Genomic DNA, 18,437 nt, shown 5'->3' on the forward strand with positions numbered 1-18,437 from the left:
GCAGGATGAGAATGAGGGGATGGGATTGGAAGCAGCATCTAAACACTTTAAAGCTGCAGGCACAAGCACAGGCATCGGGCACCACAAGCTGTAGAGCATTTGGTACCCCATATGAACTCTGCCTCTTGCACAGACTCCCAGATTGACTTGCTTGTAGGTGCAGACTTTCCATGGCAGAGGCCAGCAGTGGGATGCAAAGACCCTTATCTAAGGAGACTCTGGTGGCAGCAGGCTTCACACCACGCCGGCTCTGCTCCAAGTGAGGAGGGACAGGAGGCTCATGCCCGAAGCACTGAAGCCAAGCCCTGAGCTGAAGCAGTGTGTTTTTCGGGTGCTCGGCAGTCCCTGCCCTCCTGCCCTCACTGCCTCCATCCCCATAGCTTTCCTTGTTTAAACAAATCTTTCCTTCTCAAAGCCCAGGGCAGTAGTACTTGGCTGTGCATTGGGCAAGGGCCCAGGCAGAGCTCTTTGATCCCATAGAAACAGTCCCAGTGGAGAGGCTCTGCCATTGCCTTGAGCCAGATATCCAGAAGTGTCTTTCCCCCCATCATTTAGTCCTCCTCTAAGGAAGAGGCTGGGTCTTAAAGCCATCATGTTCCCCAGATGACCAAAACCTGTGGTTCAATATCATAAAAACAATCCCATGTTTGTTTAAACTTGTGAAACAAACTATGTGCTGTGAATCAGGGCACATGAGGGAAAACAGCTCTCAGAGGATGTCAGGCAGCTTCATGGAGGCAACTTCTAGCAGTGAACAAGCTGGCTGTGCCACCAAACCAAGATTCTCAGGGAGCTGGCGCCCCACGTATGGGGGGAAAAGGAGGCTTATTCTATGCAGAACATGCTATCATACACACCACGAAGGACCTGGTCTATTTGAACACAGCTCACTAGAATTATTAAACATCAGGTGTGAGGGTCTGGGGCCAGTGAGCTGTCTCAGTGAATAGAAGTATGTGATGCGTAAACCTGATGACCTGAATTTGATTCCTGGAAACTATGTAAAGGAAAGTGGGGGAAAACGAACTTCATAAACATGTCTTCTGCATGTGTGCACCATGGCACACTCATACATGTCATGTAATAATACTTGCAAAATTCTACACTGTAATATTAAAATGAGTTTTATGTTTTAAAAATGAGTTGGCTGGAGAGATGGCTCTGCAGTCAAGAGCAGAGGACCAGTTTGATTTCCAGCATTCATGTTGAGTAGATCACAACCTCATTACTCTGGTTTGTTCCCCTTCCACTCTTGCTGATCCCTTCATTTTTCCTAACCAGGCTCCTTTCACATGTCTCCCACATTTCCATGTGCACCATGTGTGTGTGTGTGTGTGTGTGTGTGTGTGTGTGTGTGTGTGTGTAGACTCAATGAGTTTAGAGTTGCTTATGTGAGCATGGGGAGAAAGTTATTTAGAGCATGGGCATGGGCAACTTAGTATCACTGTTACACCAAGTTACACTGCTAAGGAAAATGTCTCCCCTTCCTCCTCAGGGAGGGGTGGAGTCTCTTCCCTGTCCCTACCCCCTACCCCAAACCCCACCCATGTTAGAATGTCCATGGGCCCAATCTTGGGCATAGGAGGGAATATTTAACTAAGTGGGGTTGGCAAGTCCAGCTGCATTGTACCTTAGAGTGTTTTTACTGTTTGTCACAGAGAAATACTAAAATATCAAATATTCCCTGGAAATTCATAGCGCTAATGCCTTCCTATGGCCTGGGTGCTCCAAGCTGTCCCCTAGTTAGCTCCTGATGGTCACTATCTCTGCACCCAAGGAAGGTCTGGAACTATGCACCACACGTTAGCACTCAGTACAGAAAGTCCTAGGCAACAGGCATATTGATGCTACAAAAGTGGGGAAATGGTTGAGTTGTAGGTATACAGGCTCCTCAGGGCTCTGGCCACATTCCCATCATCACCTCATCATCACGTGTTGTGTTTCAGATATTGCTTACACACAGAGACTAACTGTGGAAGAAGAAAAGAGTCTCCTCCACATCTGTACCCCAAAGGTCTAGCCGGCCTGTGAGGAGCCTATTGTACCTCCTAATCTAGGGAGCAAGTTAGTAGCTCTTGTTCATACAGCATTAGCCTTTGGGGCTGTAGTCAAGGCCAGTGATAGGAACAAGACGAGAAAAGCTTGATGTGATGGCTTTGGGGGAACATTTAGTTATCTCTCCCACTAAATCTCCAACAGAGTGGGAAGGGAAAGGATTATATTGCTGTTGTATTTTTAGTTTGGTTGGTTTTTGAGACAGGATTTCTTTGTGTACCCTTGGGTGTTCTAGAACTCACTACATAGACCAGCCTGGCCTTGAACTTACAGATCTGCCTGCTTTGCTTCCTGAGTGCTTCCCTGATCCTACTGAGGAGTTTTTCTGAGTTTTGCTTTGGTGCTTCATGTTTGGAGAAGCACAAAGTGGGAGGGAGTGAAGGCCAAGCTGAGAAGGAAGTAAGGAAGCCACACATGGACCAGAACTGCTTTCAAACTCTTCCACCCTCAAACCTGGAAGACACAAGCTTCCACACTGTCACACACACTGACACACTGACACACACTGTCAGCTGAGGCAGCTTAGTAAGAAAAAAATCTCATGCTCCAGACAATGATATTAAATAATAAACAAGCTTTAATGCCAGGCAAGAGCTATACAATCAACTGAGAATGGGACCACTTCACATAATATGACATATATATATAATTAAATCCATTTCCAGAAAGTCCCCCTGGGGAGTACCACACCGCCCCTTCTCCATCCTGAGCGAGGTATGAACAGTCAAGCACTCTGAAATGTCCTCCAGTCCTGTGGACAGCACAGACTTCCTTTACTTGGAACAAAACAGGCTCTACCTCCACCAGAGGCCCCTGAACACAGCACAAACACTGCCTGGCCACAGGAGTGACAGATGTCTTCAGACACTCGGCCCTCCTGATGCTGTGACGTTTGTTGGTCAAACATGCATGCATAAAATGACACCCAATGCCTTCCTGGGAGAGGTGGAGAAGAGGAGGAAACATACAGATAGGTCTGTTATGTCTGTGTGTCTAGCTGGTCTGGAGCTCTCCAGGCCTTCTGGGGACCACAGGGTTCATAACCTGTGCATCTGGCTCTTGAATTCTGAAGAGCTGGAGGCCACCTCTGGTTTCCATCCCAACTTGGGTTAATTTTGCTTTCCAAAAACAGACTTTATCATTTGGCTCACAGGATTTGCAAGCCTTGCTACAAAAGGTAAGGAAATGACACTAGGAAAAATTAAGATTACAAAATCTAGGTCACAAAATTTCAACCTATGGAGACACCATTAAAGTTTGAACTTCTGCCAGTTAAGAGTATCGCCATGGGGGGGGGGACCTTCAGCCAGCAAGAATTGCCTGGGCATCATTTCTTATAGCTTTATTTAACTTTTTGCGGCTTTGTTCTACAGGAAGTGGCTACAGGCAGCAGAGACCTTCCTGACTCCTCTTAGGCAGGCTCTGCCACCAACATCCTTGAGTGTCTGGGCCTTGTTGATGCCACTGTGTGTGAGGCTTTGGTTGCCTGTAGCCAGAAGTTTTTGCTTCCAACCCGTATTTCAAAGTAGTGTATATGAGGTGACCAGCCCAAGCAACAACTCAGCTTTGCTAGATTCAAATAACACGGTGAAAGGGAGTGCTGTTGGGACCCACGGTGGCCTCAGACACTGCAGGCTCCCTAGCCAGCACCTACAGTGGGTGGGTGAACTGCCTGGCTGGCCCACACCTCACTACATGAAAGATACCCGGGGGCAGAAAAAGAAGATTCTAGGCGTGGCTCCCCCACTGAGGATATAGGTTTACACTGTTAGGACCAATCTGCTTTTCCGAGTCTATGGAACATTCATCTGCTTAGAAAGACAGCACACCTGCACCTGCCAGTGTGCTGCTGGACCTTGGCCCCTTCTCAGAGCTGCTGGTGGACAAGACGCTTGGAAACTGCCTTCCTCTGGCCACCTTGACTCTGTAAAACCATTCGAAATCAAAGCTGGGCCTGAGAAATGGGACCATCCCAAATTAGAAAGAAAAACAACTGGACCTTGAATAAGGGCCAGCTAAAAAGAAAGAGCAAGTCAGGCAATTTAGGGGAGGACTGTCCTTGAAGCTATGAGTTCCCCGCTACAGCTGCCAACCGCATAACTGCTATCTTTTCTGCTAACTAATCAATGTAAAGGCCTGAAATAAAAACTCTGTGCTTTGTATGCTCGGGGTCGTCTCCTGCTTTGAAGGGACGACCCCCATAGCGATCGGAATAAACTGCCTCTTGCTTTTGCATGGAACCGCGGTCTGTGAGTCACTTTGGGGGAGGGAGCGGTACGGACCCTGCACCAGGAGTGCAGGTTTTGCAGGCCCTTGTCATCATTTTTTTGTAATTTTATGGAGTATATAAAATACACTTGTTGACTGGTACATTTGTGCAAAGACAGGACTTTAAAACAAGACACTGACATTCGTTGTAGTTGGCTTCACAATAAACTGCTAAAACAAGTCTTCTGTAGTAAGATTGCATTAGCGCTCACTAAACATGCATTTACAAGGCAAAACACTTAATTTGGTCTGCAAGACCCAATATTTTATATACAGCAGTCTTTTTATAAATCACAAATAGGTAGCAAGATGGGTCTGGTTTTAGAATGTTACCATCTGTGTTTGATTTTTCAAAGGACCTCCTCATATTAGCTCACCTCTGTAAACCTGTGGGGTGGGAAAACCGCTGAGTCATCTTTCCCCATCTCTGTTAATTTACCTTTTAATGTTCACAGCTTGGAAACTACAGCCTGCTGGGGTGGAGGGGAATGTCCCAGCTGGCTTTAATAGCTTTACCCCAGGGGGTAACCTGCTCTTAGAAAACCTAGCCTCCGGGTGCCTGCCATAGCCCTGAGGGCATGCGTGACAACACACCCAGATTAGGAGTTTTGTCTTTCAAACAAAGCCCCTCAAAGCTTGCTGAAGGATCTCAGGGGCAGAATGGAATTCTTTTCTCTGGCCCCACCAGTCTTGGGTTTTAAGACAGATACATTAGAATCAAAGGGGAAAAAGTAATGATGATTAAAAAGTCATCCAACAGGGAACACCACGAAGTCTGTTCATGCTCTCCGCAAGCGCTCTGGGCATTCACGTCCACGACGAAAGAAGCAAGGGGCAAGGGTGTCACAGCAGAGCGCGTCTGACTGAAGAGGGGACAGCTTCACCATCAATATTGTTTGGCAAAAAAATACAAATAAAATAAGTTTAAAAGCCAACTGGGAGAGACCCAGGCAGCTGTAGCGTCCTTAGGGTGCGGGGCTCAGAACTGGCCGGCGCTGCTGGGGTCACACTGCAGGAGACGCACTATGGATGGATCTCTTTTGGCCCCTCGGATGAATTCTTCCAGGGAGAGTTTTCCTAGAAGGCAAGAGGACCAGTGAGTGACGGCCTGTGGTCCTTTGCACTGCACACGGGGCACAGCAGAAGCCCACAGCTTCACCCACCAGAAGCCAGGAGACCATGAGGCAGAGACCCCAATTCTCTGTTTACCATGGCATTCCCCCACCTCGCTCAGTGCACAGGGCCATTTAACAAGACCTCCAGGACAGGACCCAGGGCCTGGGGAGGGTACTGGCTTACCCTGACCTGAATCTTTGCCCTAGTGGCTCTTCTGCCTCTACCTATACCGGGGCCTCACCCCACTCCTCGAGCCCCTGTGCTCATGCTCAGCTTCTGAGGACTGAGTAGCCCTAGCTCATTTGCGTGTGCCAGGCTCAGGCCCTTCAGCCCCTGTGTACTGCTGTATTCTGGTTTGCAGAAGACTCCTCCCCCCACCCCGCTCCCAGTGGGCAGAGCAGGAGTGTAGGTTCTTTTTAACAACTTTTGAGGATAGCACCACCGTCATCCAAAGTCGGGAGGATAAAGGAGTGTGTTCTAGACAGAAGGTGATACACTTCTGTCAACCCAGGCGGCTTGAGAAGGAAGCCAAAAACCTGGATCTCTCACCAGATGGCTTTCTTTCTTCTTTTTTGATATGGACTCTACTGTGTAGCCCAAGCTTCCTTTTTTACCTCAGGCTCCTCAATTTCCTGGATCTTCAGTATCCTTCCTCCTCAACTTTCTGCCAGTAAAGGTCTCTGTCACTATCACTTTGGAGAAATGGGGGTGGGGGTGGCTTTCCTCATTCCTGGCACTTCCATGGTGACCATTTGATTGAAGTGACTCATTGACTGATAGTTGGAAATAGAACTGTTGGGAGCCGTTACCTAACTACCTAACTTTGCCCTCTCTCCTTCCCTGCAGACTTAGCCCCATCTGTTTTTCCAAAGACAGATACGAGGCTGCCAGGCTCCTCCAGGCCTGTGCACTTCAGTACCTCCTTAGCTGCTCTTCCATGCTACCTGCTCAGCCCCTGCAGGATGAGAATGAGGGGATGGGATTGGAAGCAGCATCTAAACACTTTAAAGCTGCAGGCACAAGCACAGGCATCGGGCACCACAAGCTGTAGAGCATTTGGTACCCCATATGAACTCTGCCTCTTGCACAGACTCCCAGATTGACTTGCTTGTAGGTGCAGACTTTCCATGGCAGAGGCCAGCAGTGGGATGCAAAGACCCTTATCTAAGGAGACTCTGGTGGCAGCAGGCTTCACACCACGCCGGCTCTGCTCCAAGTGAGGAGGGACAGGAGGCTCATGCCCGAAGCACTGAAGCCAAGCCCTGAGCTGAAGCAGTGTGTTTTTCGGGTGCTCGGCAGTCCCTGCCCTCCTGCCCTCACTGCCTCCATCCCCATAGCTTTCCTTGTTTAAACAAATCTTTCCTTCTCAAAGCCCAGGGCAGTAGTACTTGGCTGTGCATTGGGCAAGGGCCCAGGCAGAGCTCTTTGATCCCATAGAAACAGTCCCAGTGGAGAGGCTCTGCCATTGCCTTGAGCCAGATATCCAGAAGTGTCTTTCCCCCCATCATTTAGTCCTCCTCTAAGGAAGAGGCTGGGTCTTAAAGCCATCATGTTCCCCAGATGACCAAAACCTGTGGTTCAATATCATAAAAACAATCCCATGTTTGTTTAAACTTGTGAAACAAACTATGTGCTGTGAATCAGGGCACATGAGGGAAAACAGCTCTCAGAGGATGTCAGGCAGCTTCATGGAGGCAACTTCTAGCAGTGAACAAGCTGGCTGTGCCACCAAACCAAGATTCTCAGGGAGCTGGCGCCCCACGTATGGGGGGAAAAGGAGGCTTATTCTATGCAGAACATGCTATCATACACACCACGAAGGACCTGGTCTATTTGAACACAGCTCACTAGAATTATTAAACATCAGGTGTGAGGGTCTGGGGCCAGTGAGCTGTCTCAGTGAATAGAAGTATGTGATGCGTAAACCTGATGACCTGAATTTGATTCCTGGAAACTATGTAAAGGAAAGTGGGGGAAAACGAACTTCATAAACATGTCTTCTGCATGTGTGCACCATGGCACACTCATACATGTCATGTAATAATACTTGCAAAATTCTACACTGTAATATTAAAATGAGTTTTATGTTTTAAAAATGAGTTGGCTGGAGAGATGGCTCTGCAGTCAAGAGCAGAGGACCAGTTTGATTTCCAGCATTCATGTTGAGTAGATCACAACCTCATTACTCTGGTTTGTTCCCCTTCCACTCTTGCTGATCCCTTCATTTTTCCTAACCAGGCTCCTTTCACATGTCTCCCACATTTCCATGTGCACCATGTGTGTGTGTGTGTGTGTGTGTGTGTGTGTGTGTGTGTGTGTGTGTAGACTCAATGAGTTTAGAGTTGCTTATGTGAGCATGGGGAGAAAGTTATTTAGAGCATGGGCATGGGCAACTTAGTATCACTGTTACACCAAGTTACACTGCTAAGGAAAATGTCTCCCCTTCCTCCTCAGGGAGGGGTGGAGTCTCTTCCCTGTCCCTACCCCCTACCCCAAACCCCACCCATGTTAGAATGTCCATGGGCAGTCCCTGCCCTCCTGCCCTCCTGCCCTCACTGCCTCCATCCCCATAGCTTTCCTTGTTTAAACAAATCTTTCCTTCTCAAAGCCCAGGGCAGTAGTACTCGGCTGTGCATTGGGCAAGGGCCCAGGCAGAGCTCTTTGATCCCATAGAAAAAATCCCAGTGGAGAGGCTCTGCCATTGCCTTGAGCCAGATATCCAGAAGTGTCTTTCCCCCCATCATTTAGTCCTCCTCTAAGGAAGAGGCTGGGTCTTAAAGCCATCATGTTCCCCAGATGACCAAAACCTGTGGTTCAATATCATAAAAACAATCCCATGTTTATTTAAACTTGTGAAACAAACTATGTGCTGTGAATCAGGGCACATGAGGGAAAACAGCTCTCAGAGGACCTGGTCTATTTGAACACAGCTCACTAGAATTATTAAACATCAGGTGTGAGGGTCTGGGGCCAGTGAGCTGTCTCAGTGAATAGAAGTATGTGATGTGTAAACCTGATGACCTGAATTTGATTCCTGGAAACTATGTAAAGGAAAGTGCAGTCAAGAGCAGAGGACCAGTTTGATTTCCAGCATTCATGTTGAGTAGATCACAACCACCTGCAGCTCCAGTTCCAGGGAACTGTATATCCTCTTATGCTCTCTTCAGATTTCTGCATGCGTGTGATGCATATAAACTCACACATGTGTGCAGGTACAAACATACATGCATGTAAATATTAAAGAAATACATGTTTGTTTAAAGAGCTGTGAAGCTTTTGGCAGCATTGGGTCATCAATGGTAGGCCTTGACTTAGCACTGTAAACTCAGGAACTATTTCTGAATAGCATTTCAAGATTTGGCAATAAAAATAATGATTCTAAAATAACTTTAAATTTCAGTTGAATAACGATCAATTACTTAGCATACGTATGCCCCAAATATTGCACAGAGAGAGATGCTATAAAGAAGTCATTATTTTTCAATTGCCTGGGGATCCTGTAGCTTACTTGGTAGCCCAACATGCAGAAACCATATCTATTTATTTGATTTTGCAGATAGCTTCAGACTTGTGGTCCTCCTGTGTCACCAAGCGCTCTTTGGTTTGTGCACCTGCTGGCTGCATCCAGGCAGCACCCTCACCCAGTGGAACCAGCAGACCACTCCAACCTGCTTCCCACTACCTGAGCTTTCACTTGGACGCAGCATCGTAGAGTCTGCTCATAAGATCATTCAGGCAGGTTGGGATAAAAGCTGTTGGGGTCTTTAAGAAACAGCAGGCACATCCCCATACTCTGGCCTATTGGCCACAAGGATCCAGACTTCTAGAAAAGGCCCATCCTACCTCAGTGGCTTCTTGGGTCCTTTTATTTCTGCTCCACAGGACCCATTCTATTCTGGGGAAGGCTAACTTAGGAGAAAGCTAGAAGGGCCTAGAAAATAAGGCCTTTGCTCTAGACTGGGACCAGCTCCAGGTTCTACCCACTTCTATTCCTCCCCACCCAGCATAGGTGGTTGTCACATATCACTGTGCATAAGGTCCCTGTGGTTGACATTTGGTCCTTTTATAGAGCCACCCTGCCTGGACTCCACCAGAAGCTTGACCCAAGCAAAGTCCTTTAGCCTCTTACCATCTCTATTGGTGTCCATCTGGCAGAAGATCTTCTCTGTCCTTTTTTCTGGGGTTGATTCATCTTCAGGCATTTTCATGACAAAGGAAACCATTTTGTAGATAGCCTAGGGAAAGAAGCAGCCGGGTTGTGATATGGAAACAGTTCAAGCCAACAGTAGCTCTATCAAGAGTCAGATGCTGGAGTAAGGGGAAGGGCCCTTTGCTCTGCTGGAGCGCCGTCTGTCCCTGAGCCTTTTACAGGACAGAATGTGAAGTCTGTGGTAGAAGCCAGGCCCTCAAACTTGCTCTCCACCAACGACACCCTCGGTAGTGCCAACTGGCAGAAAAGCCCATCCTGCTGCCTCTGATGTGTTATAGTGTAAAGGAGCTCTCAGCAGTTGTGTCTCAGAGTCATTATTACAGGAACTGGGGTGAGGGTGGTCATGTGTATGTCATTATCTTCCCCCTGGCAGACCCTATCAGTCCTCTCAACCTGTGCAGCACTGTTTTCTCCACAGTGCGTGGCTATAGGCTCACTCATTCTCTGAAGATCCAAGTAGCTCTGAGAGGGAAGGCAGGTGCTGTTAGAGTTTTGGATTATAATAACTTTGCAATCTCAGGCTGAGATAGACTTCTGTGAAATATGATAGAAGAAAAAGAGATTTGACTGAAGGACTGAGTAAGTGGAAGTGAAGATGCACAGGAAAGGTTCGAGGGCCTCACTCATCAAAGGTACTTTGTATTTAGGAAGAGCAAGATGAAGTCATTGTTTAGATCATGACATTGTTAATCAATTTTACTTTGGGCACTTCAGCATGGTGAAAACGTTTAAAAAATAGATTTTGTCAGAAAGTTCTGGAACTTTCTGGAGTTCTAGGTACATCAGTGTAACTGGGAAAAACAGGGAAATAAAGACAACTAAAGAGAAGAGGAAATGCCAGGCGAAGGTGATAGTAAGGGTTAAATTTCCCTGCTTTACATTCTTGTTTAGGATCAATCCTATCAGAAATACCTAAAATATTGTAGACATGTTCTAATCCCAGCCAACAAAATAAGAATGAAGGTGGATTCACCCAGTAGAGGTCCCCTTGGGCAGATACCATCCCTCAGAGACCCCTGCGGCAGACTTCCACGTCCCTTGCTGAACTCCAGGGACACCCCATGGTCAGTCACTCTAGGAAGACAGTCAAGGCCAGCACCGTGGCCCAGTTTAGAGTGATGGCCAACACTGGATAAACTCAGCCACATCCAGCTTTCCTGAAAAGTGCTTGCTAAAGAGTTCCTGCAGGCAAGAATAGGGCTGTAATTAGTTCTTGTCCCAGACCCTGTCGGCTGTTCTCGGCTGTTCTCGCAAGCCTCCATCTGTGTCTCCACCTGTGCTATGGGTTTAGAACCACAGGCCAACCTGTTGGCCATAGAGGTAGTGCTCTTTTTAAAAGTGGGAAAGCTTTCCTGCTAACTCCAGAACAAGGCAAGATGGGACCAGGCAACACACACACACACACACACACACACACACACACACACACACACTTTGAGCTTCTTTGTGTTCTGTGAGTTCATAATCTCAGGGATCTCAGAACAGCAACAGCAGTGCAGTGTCTGGACCCCACCGGTTCACCCCAGCACAGCCTCTGTCCAGGGCAAGCACTGCTCCGTCAGCATGCGTAGAGGTGTCAGCTGAGGAATATTTACAGACAACAGAGGCATTTATTTTTTGCCTCAAGACTTCAGCATACTGTGATTGTCTTTCCCCAATCTCTTTTGGACCCAGTTGTTTCTCTCCTGAGTCTTTTTGCCTCTTGGGGGCTCCTTCCTGGTTTGTGTTTGTGACTGTCTTGCAGTCAGGTGCTCTCCTGTTTTCCTAGATGAGTGGCTTCACTCGCACTCATTTCTTATCTGAGTGTTCACCTGCTCACCCCCAAGCCTGGCCCATGTACTAAGGATAAAAGAAAACGGGACCCTACCACAGGAAGCCACCTATGCCTTCCCTTCCTTCCTCTTCAGCGTGCACTCTCCCTTCCTCTGCACAAACAAATGGCTCTATTGCAACGTCTCTGGGAGCATTTCATTCCACTTACCCTCAATTATAGTTGGCCAGGACACCCTCCTTTTGTGACGGGCGATCATGCCTGGCTACTCATCAGGCTACTGGCAGTGGCTACTGCAAGGTCTTGTATAGCACCAGTGTAAAGAATTTGTTCCAGAGTGAGAGCCCCACCTCACTTGTCTTCTTTCATATATACATTTTTAAGATTTATTTATTTGTGTATTTTATGTATATGAGTACACCAGAAGAGGGTTCAGACAGGTGAAAGCTGCCATGTGGGTGCTGAGAACTGAACTCAGAACCTTTGGAAGAGCAGAGAGAATCTTTGCCACTGAGCCATCTCTCCAGCCCAGCTCTCATATTCTTCCTCTCTTCTCCTTTACTCTGCTTCTCTATATAAGGTTCCCTCTTTGTCTCACAGTTTTTGTTTCCCACCCTTTGTTTCCCATGTCTCTCTCCCTCTGTAAATGTGTATTTATACATAAAATCTAATTCTTGTAAGCTCCCTACACTCTCGGAGTCTGCCAACAGCTGCAGCTTCCCCCTTTGGCGCAAATGTTTGTGGATACATATCTATCACTGCAGACAACTATGCAGACCTGCGGATTTAGGAGCATATCCACCAACACCCCAACCCTGTAAGCCTCTGCTCCTGACTATCCCCTCCACAGGTCTCAGTTACCATTCATTTTCCCAACCCACTCATTCACCTGTCATTTTCTGTCTTGAGTCTGACACACCAGGATACTGCGCCCAGCCCTGCCTTTGTCCTGAGGGGTTTACCAGGAAGCAGGCAGAAGGATGAGATGCCCACTGTGGGATGGGCAAAGGGACTGTGTGGCATGATGACAAGAGGTGTGGGACTCTGAGTCTGAAAGGAGGCTAGGGCAGGCCGCCCTGAAGGCTGACTATGAAGCAAGACATGAAAAGAGCACAGACCTTCCAAAGAAAAGCAGTTGGCGGGGTTTGTCCTCTCACATCTCATCTGCCCTTTAGAAAGAGCTTGGATGCTACCACACTGAGAAAAGTATCCCACTTTCCAGAGACCACCGTTTAGATGGGCTTAGGCACACCGGCAACGCCTTAGTAGTTGTCATGAAAGCCTTCACTTCCGTTCTTCTCAGTCCCTAGTGCTCCCTTAGAAACCCACTGACCCTTTAAGAACCCTGGGCCTGGAAGGCTAGGGCTAAATGGAATCCTCCTTCTTGGGACTTTGATGACAACGAGCAGTAGCAGTATGGAGGTCAGTCCTTTAACACTTCTGCTAGAGTGGAGGCGTGAAAGCTGACACAAACACAGGGCGTAAGAGGAGACTACCTCTACAGCCAACAGGTTGGCCTGTGGTTCTAAACCACAGCACAGGTGATGACACAGATGGAGGCTTGTGAGAACAGCTGAGAACAGCCGACAGGGTCCTGAACTGTTACAAAGGAATAGAACTGGCTCAGAGAAATGAGGGCTCTACAAACAGCTCCCTCGCCACATCACCAGCCCACAAAGAACAGTCACTGAATCCTCCACAAGACGATGCATTAGTAGCAGTTGCAAACTGGGCACCTGGATGTCTGGATGGTTAGGTTTCCTTTAAGAGGCTGGTCTTTGGCCAAGCATAATGGCTTTGTTATGGCAATTAGATTAGATTTGTTCTTTGTGCATCAATTAGCCAATAGGATGAATGCAGTGATCCCCAAACCAAGTTTGTAATGTGGTTGGCCCCAGGGCAGAGCAGACAGGGGTGGCTTCAGGCCCCAGGGCAGTGCACAGACAGTGGTGTGGGGGGACTTCAGGCCCCAGGACAGAGAAGATAGGGCAGGTGGGGCTTCAGGCCCCAGTGGTGTCAGTCTCACAAGCTTAGCTTGGAGGGATGATGGCTTCCTTCTGTTCCCCAGAGCAGGAACAACCAAAACTGACTACTGTTGAGCTTCAGTCTAGGGCTCTAGAGCCTCAAGAGAAAAGACACAGTCCCAACCAGTGCTCTGAGGCAAACCATGTCTTTTATTATCACCATTTCCCCCAAACTTAATGGGATTAAGCCATAGAGAAACCAAGCTGCTTCCGCATGTTAGTTTTAGCAATGTCAGTGAAGACCTGGCAGAGGTAGCCTATTTTTAAGTCCTGTTAGAAGGACGCTGTCCCTGGGTATATGTGTACCTTTGGGACACTCAGAAGCCCAGTAAGGTTGTTCCCTGTTAGGCTCACTGTGGCCTTCCTCTTTGTGGTCTTTCCTCACTCCTCCTTACTTTCCCTCCTTCCTCCCTCCCTCCATTCCTTCCATCCTGAAAGAACAAACTCTTAGAAACAGTCACATCTGGATTGACAGGGCTGTGGATCGACCAAGGCCAGGCACAATTTTAAGAATCAAGGCGTTTTCTCTGAAAGACACCAAAGCGACTCTTTTCACCAGAGAATTTAGACTCTTCCTATAAAGCACCAGACATTCAGTGCTCTCTGATGGCAGCGGAGGTTAGCTGAGCAGTGCTGTCTGTGGATTGCAGATAAGGAAAAGCATCCTACTTAGAAAGATTTCTACACCAGGATAAGAGACCCTGAAAACCTTTTCTGGTAATAATTTTAAACTGCAGTCAGTGTCTACATGCTGGAATGATATGTCATTCAGCTGGAAAGGTAAACTACATCAATGTCCATCACCATGTCCTGCTGAGGTATTTGAGTACCATTTCTGACAAGAGAACAGCATTCCCATCTCCTCTTTTATTTTATTATTTGAAACATTTTTTATTTATGTGCATGAGTGTTTGCCTGGTGACCACGAAGGCCAGAAGAGGGCATCAGATCCATTGGAAGTAGAGTTAGAGAATGCTGTGAGCTGCCATGTGGGCTGGGACTCCATCTCTACCCTCTGAAGAGCAGTGATCTTAACCAGTCAGTCATTTCTTCAGCCCCTCTTGCTCCCTCTCCATAAATGACATCTCATTCTTATACTACATTTCATGAAGGTTTTTACTTAGGAAAAAATAAACTATCAGTTTTTCCTGTTCAAAATAGGGTCTGTCCACTTTGCATATTTTTCCCCATACAAGCCTGAGAACTTTGAAGATCTTAAGTACAGATTTATAAACTGACTCTTCCTTCCTACACAACAGCTTACTATTTAAAAGGCCAGCACGATGCCTTTTTATCATTTAAAGGTGATAGACATTAGATAATCTATAGAACCAAGTGTGTGAAAATTAAAGCTATACACACATAAGCGGGACAAACTCTGCGATACAGTGCTTTCACTAAAGTTTTTTGTTTTGTATTGTTTTGTTTTTTCTTCTCTCCCAAAATTGTATTTCTCTGTGGAGCCCTAGCTGTCCTGGAATCCTCTCTGTAAATCAGGCTGGCCTCAGACTCTGAGTTCTGCTTGCCTCTTCCCTCCAAGCCCTGGGATTAAGGTGTGAGCCAGTGCCAATGTGCCCCTACAGCTCTTTTTAAGAAATGTGTCTTTCAAGATGCCCTAAGACCACCATCACCCAAACAAGGTGAGAAACACTGGTTTATGCTGACTGAAATGTATTAGGACAGAGAGAATTAACTGGAAAATTACTGAGTGCTGGTGGTCCCTAGCACCACCCCAGGGGCTTCTGTGCCAGCACCCTTCGATGCACTGGGTGCTAGTTTTGACTGAGTCCGTAGCTCATATTTATCTTGAAATACTTCAATTCTACCTATCTGTAGCTTTTCAAATATAATAGCAGACAACACTGACTTTTAGTTCATGTAGAAAGTAGAGTACTTAGGGGCTCAAGTGCAGAGATAGGCTACCTTTCCACTTCTGATTACAGAGATTGAACAATGTATATTTCTTATACTTTAAATAAAATCAAGTTTTAATAGAAGAATAATGAGAAAGTCTCTGACTTGACCAGAGTCAATTTTTTTGTAAAATTAATATATTATAAAATGTGAACAAATGAATGAAATAGAAATGAAGAGAGATCTGTGAAAATGAAGCTTACAAGTATTAAAGAAGGGTAAGAATACCACAGCGCAAATGTTAAAAAGGCCCTTAGAATCTCTGCACTGAAGATGCCCACTAAGTTGAATCCAGCACTTCCCAAACTGGTTTGACCAATGCTTTTGTTACAAAGCATTGGTAAAATCAGCACCCCAAGGAGAGTCTCTCTGAGCCAAGACCAAGTCTGATGCTAACACCTTCTCCTGGAATCCTCTGTTCTTTTCCCTCTTCTTCTTGGCAGAACTAATGATCCAAGACCCATGATGCTTCTCCATGAGTTTTCTCTTCCCAGTGGAATCTACATTGCTTCATAGGATGTTTATTCATCTGTGTATGTTTTGTGGCTTAGTATTTGCTTTGGTTGATGAATGCATGCTGGCTTTGTGATAAGCACAGGGACCGTACAATATCTTTCAGATTTAGAAAAGGAAAGCATGGTCCAGGTCAAGAAACTCACAGGGGGCAGAGAGACAGGCATTCAGACTGAATGTGAAAATGGAAACAGAGAAGGTTACTTCCAACCAGGATTCTCAGGGACTGGACTACCCTCCCAGTTAAAGCCATCACCAACAGAAACCAAACATGTTCCATAGATGGCACTGGTTAAAGCCAACGGGTCACAAAGCAAAAAAACCATGAAAATGGGAAAACAACTTACATGGGGGGAGGGTAGGTATGAGGACAGGAAGGAGGTAATAGAGATCGAGGTGTGAGTAATCAGAATGGATCATCTACACACAAGAAATGGTTGAAGAATATTTTGATTTGACAAAGACGAAATACATCGAACCTGATGTATAAGCTTATAAGATCTGTAAATTAGGCAGCCAATGACAGTGATTCCTGAGAAACTAGAACCAGAAGAAGTAAGCCCTGGACATCTCCACTGTGATGCTGTGACAGTGACTGACTCACCCCTATGGAAGGAGCTTTATAGACTCACTGGCGGGTGGACAGACCAAGGTGTTTAGTCATTCAAAGACAGTGTAAAGGAGAAAACCACACAGGCAGGAGTCCAGAGCACTGTTGAGGCTCCCCATGTGTGTCTGGCTGAGTTCCTGTGCAGAAGAATGAGAACTAGCAAAAAACAGGGTTGAAAGAATCAAATGGGAAGATGGATGAGGAGAGCCTGACCGTCAGCTGTGGTCAGGAAGAATGTCACCATCCATGGAAAACCTCCTGATTTGTGGGGTCTGTCTACTGGGAAATAGTTAGTCCCAGTGATCCCTGCTCAAATTTTAAAACCAAGATCTGGAAAGTTCGAGCCATTTCCTAGAAACTTAACTACTTCTCCGAACAAAGCATAAGGACATTAAAAAGCTGGACAGAATTTATATTTACAAAATATACCTCTCAACGGGTAAAATTCACAATGTCTTGTGCCCTCCCACCCAAAGCTATCAGTCTCCTAAGGAAGCAGTATCATCCACACAGAAGGAGGAGTAACTCCATCCAGTGGCCCAGAACTGCCACAGATGTTATAATTAGCAGAAAGCCATTTAAACCCATACAAAAATGTGCTCCATCTTTCCCCAAAAGAGATGGGAGAAGACATTACAAAGAACCCAACTTGAATTTTTAGCAATGAATTCTACAATGTTTGAGGTGGAAAATGCACAGAGTGAGATTGATGGCAAATCAGATCTACTAGTAAAACAAGTACTCATGTAGACATGAGGCTAAGTTACCCAAGATCAAAGGGAGAACAGTTAGCATCTGCAATGCTGGTGGATTGTGTGTGGGCTTCAGGCTGTACAGTATGTCCATAATTAAAGACTGAAGGAGGGAAGAAAGAGAGCCAAAAGCATAATTACTAAAAACATTCCAAATCTGATAAAAACCATAAGTCTACAGATCAAAACTTTGATAGACAAAAACATATCATCCAGAAGGAACTAGATAGTTTGTGCATTCCACTAGTCAAGAAAGTAGACTCATGGTTAAATTTCTTCTTAAGGGACCTGCAAGGAGCACATAATAGATGCAAAAGGAGGATAGGGGAACCTGAAGTTTTAAAAAGAAGGGGACATTGGCCTGCTTTCCTCAAGATGCCTAGCCATCATCTTTACTTTGGGTAAAGGTGGCTGTTGCCTGCACTTGTTTGTTGCTCACGTTGAGTTATGAGGCTGACGCCTGTCCCTGTAACCAATGACAGTCCTGCCGTCACATCGGCCTTGCTCAGTGACTACTTGCGAACAGACGGGAGGCAAGCGTCACTCCATCTCTTACACTGGATGCTGTATTCCCATCCCAGCTTCTGTCTCTGACAGCTCCAGGAAGTTCTAGGCCACAGGAGAACTGGTGATGTCTTTCAGGTATCACTTGGCCCTTTCCATAGACTCAGCCTGTGCCATGGTGGGTGTGTGGGCATTTAGACTGCCCCCAAGCAGGGCAGGGAGCTGGAACTATGAGAGGAAGAAAGGAATTTCCTTCCTCATAAAGTGACAGGCAGCTGTTCCCATGGAGAGCAGAGAATTCAGAGTATGGTGGGGAAAGGTCCCCGTTTCAGCCTGCTTTAAGCTGCAGGAAGTGCTTCTGTACAATACTAAAAACCAGCCTAAATCAGGATCCTAAATTTGTAACTAACAGGAAATCAGACACATAACTGTAAAAAAGAAGTGTTCATTTAAGGCTCTAAACCAAATTCACAGATGTTTTAATTTATTCATCCAGATGATGGTACATCAAAAAATAGTGAAAATAAATAGTTTTCTTTAAAAAGAGCCACAACTGTCCTCCAGCATATGTGGTAGACTGAGTAATGAACCCCCCCACCCCCTGTGGATGTCTGTGTCCTGACGCTTGAAGCCTGGAGCTGTCTTACCTTACATAGCAAAGAGACTTCTCAAAACTGGATGAATCAATCACAGATCTGGA

General features: G+C 46.4%; 1 pseudogene; it reads right to left on the reverse strand.

Annotated features, from left to right (window-relative positions):
- Positions 1 to 5,121: 5,121 nt before the first annotated feature.
- Positions 5,122 to 18,437, reverse strand: part of LOC110542452 (neurocalcin-delta-like) — a 72,980-nt pseudogene continuing 59,664 nt past the window's right edge.

This window comes from Meriones unguiculatus (genome assembly GCF_030254825.1).
Source record: "Meriones unguiculatus strain TT.TT164.6M chromosome 13 unlocalized genomic scaffold, Bangor_MerUng_6.1 Chr13_unordered_Scaffold_34, whole genome shotgun sequence".
Lineage (NCBI taxonomy): Eukaryota > Metazoa > Chordata > Mammalia > Rodentia > Muridae > Meriones > Meriones unguiculatus.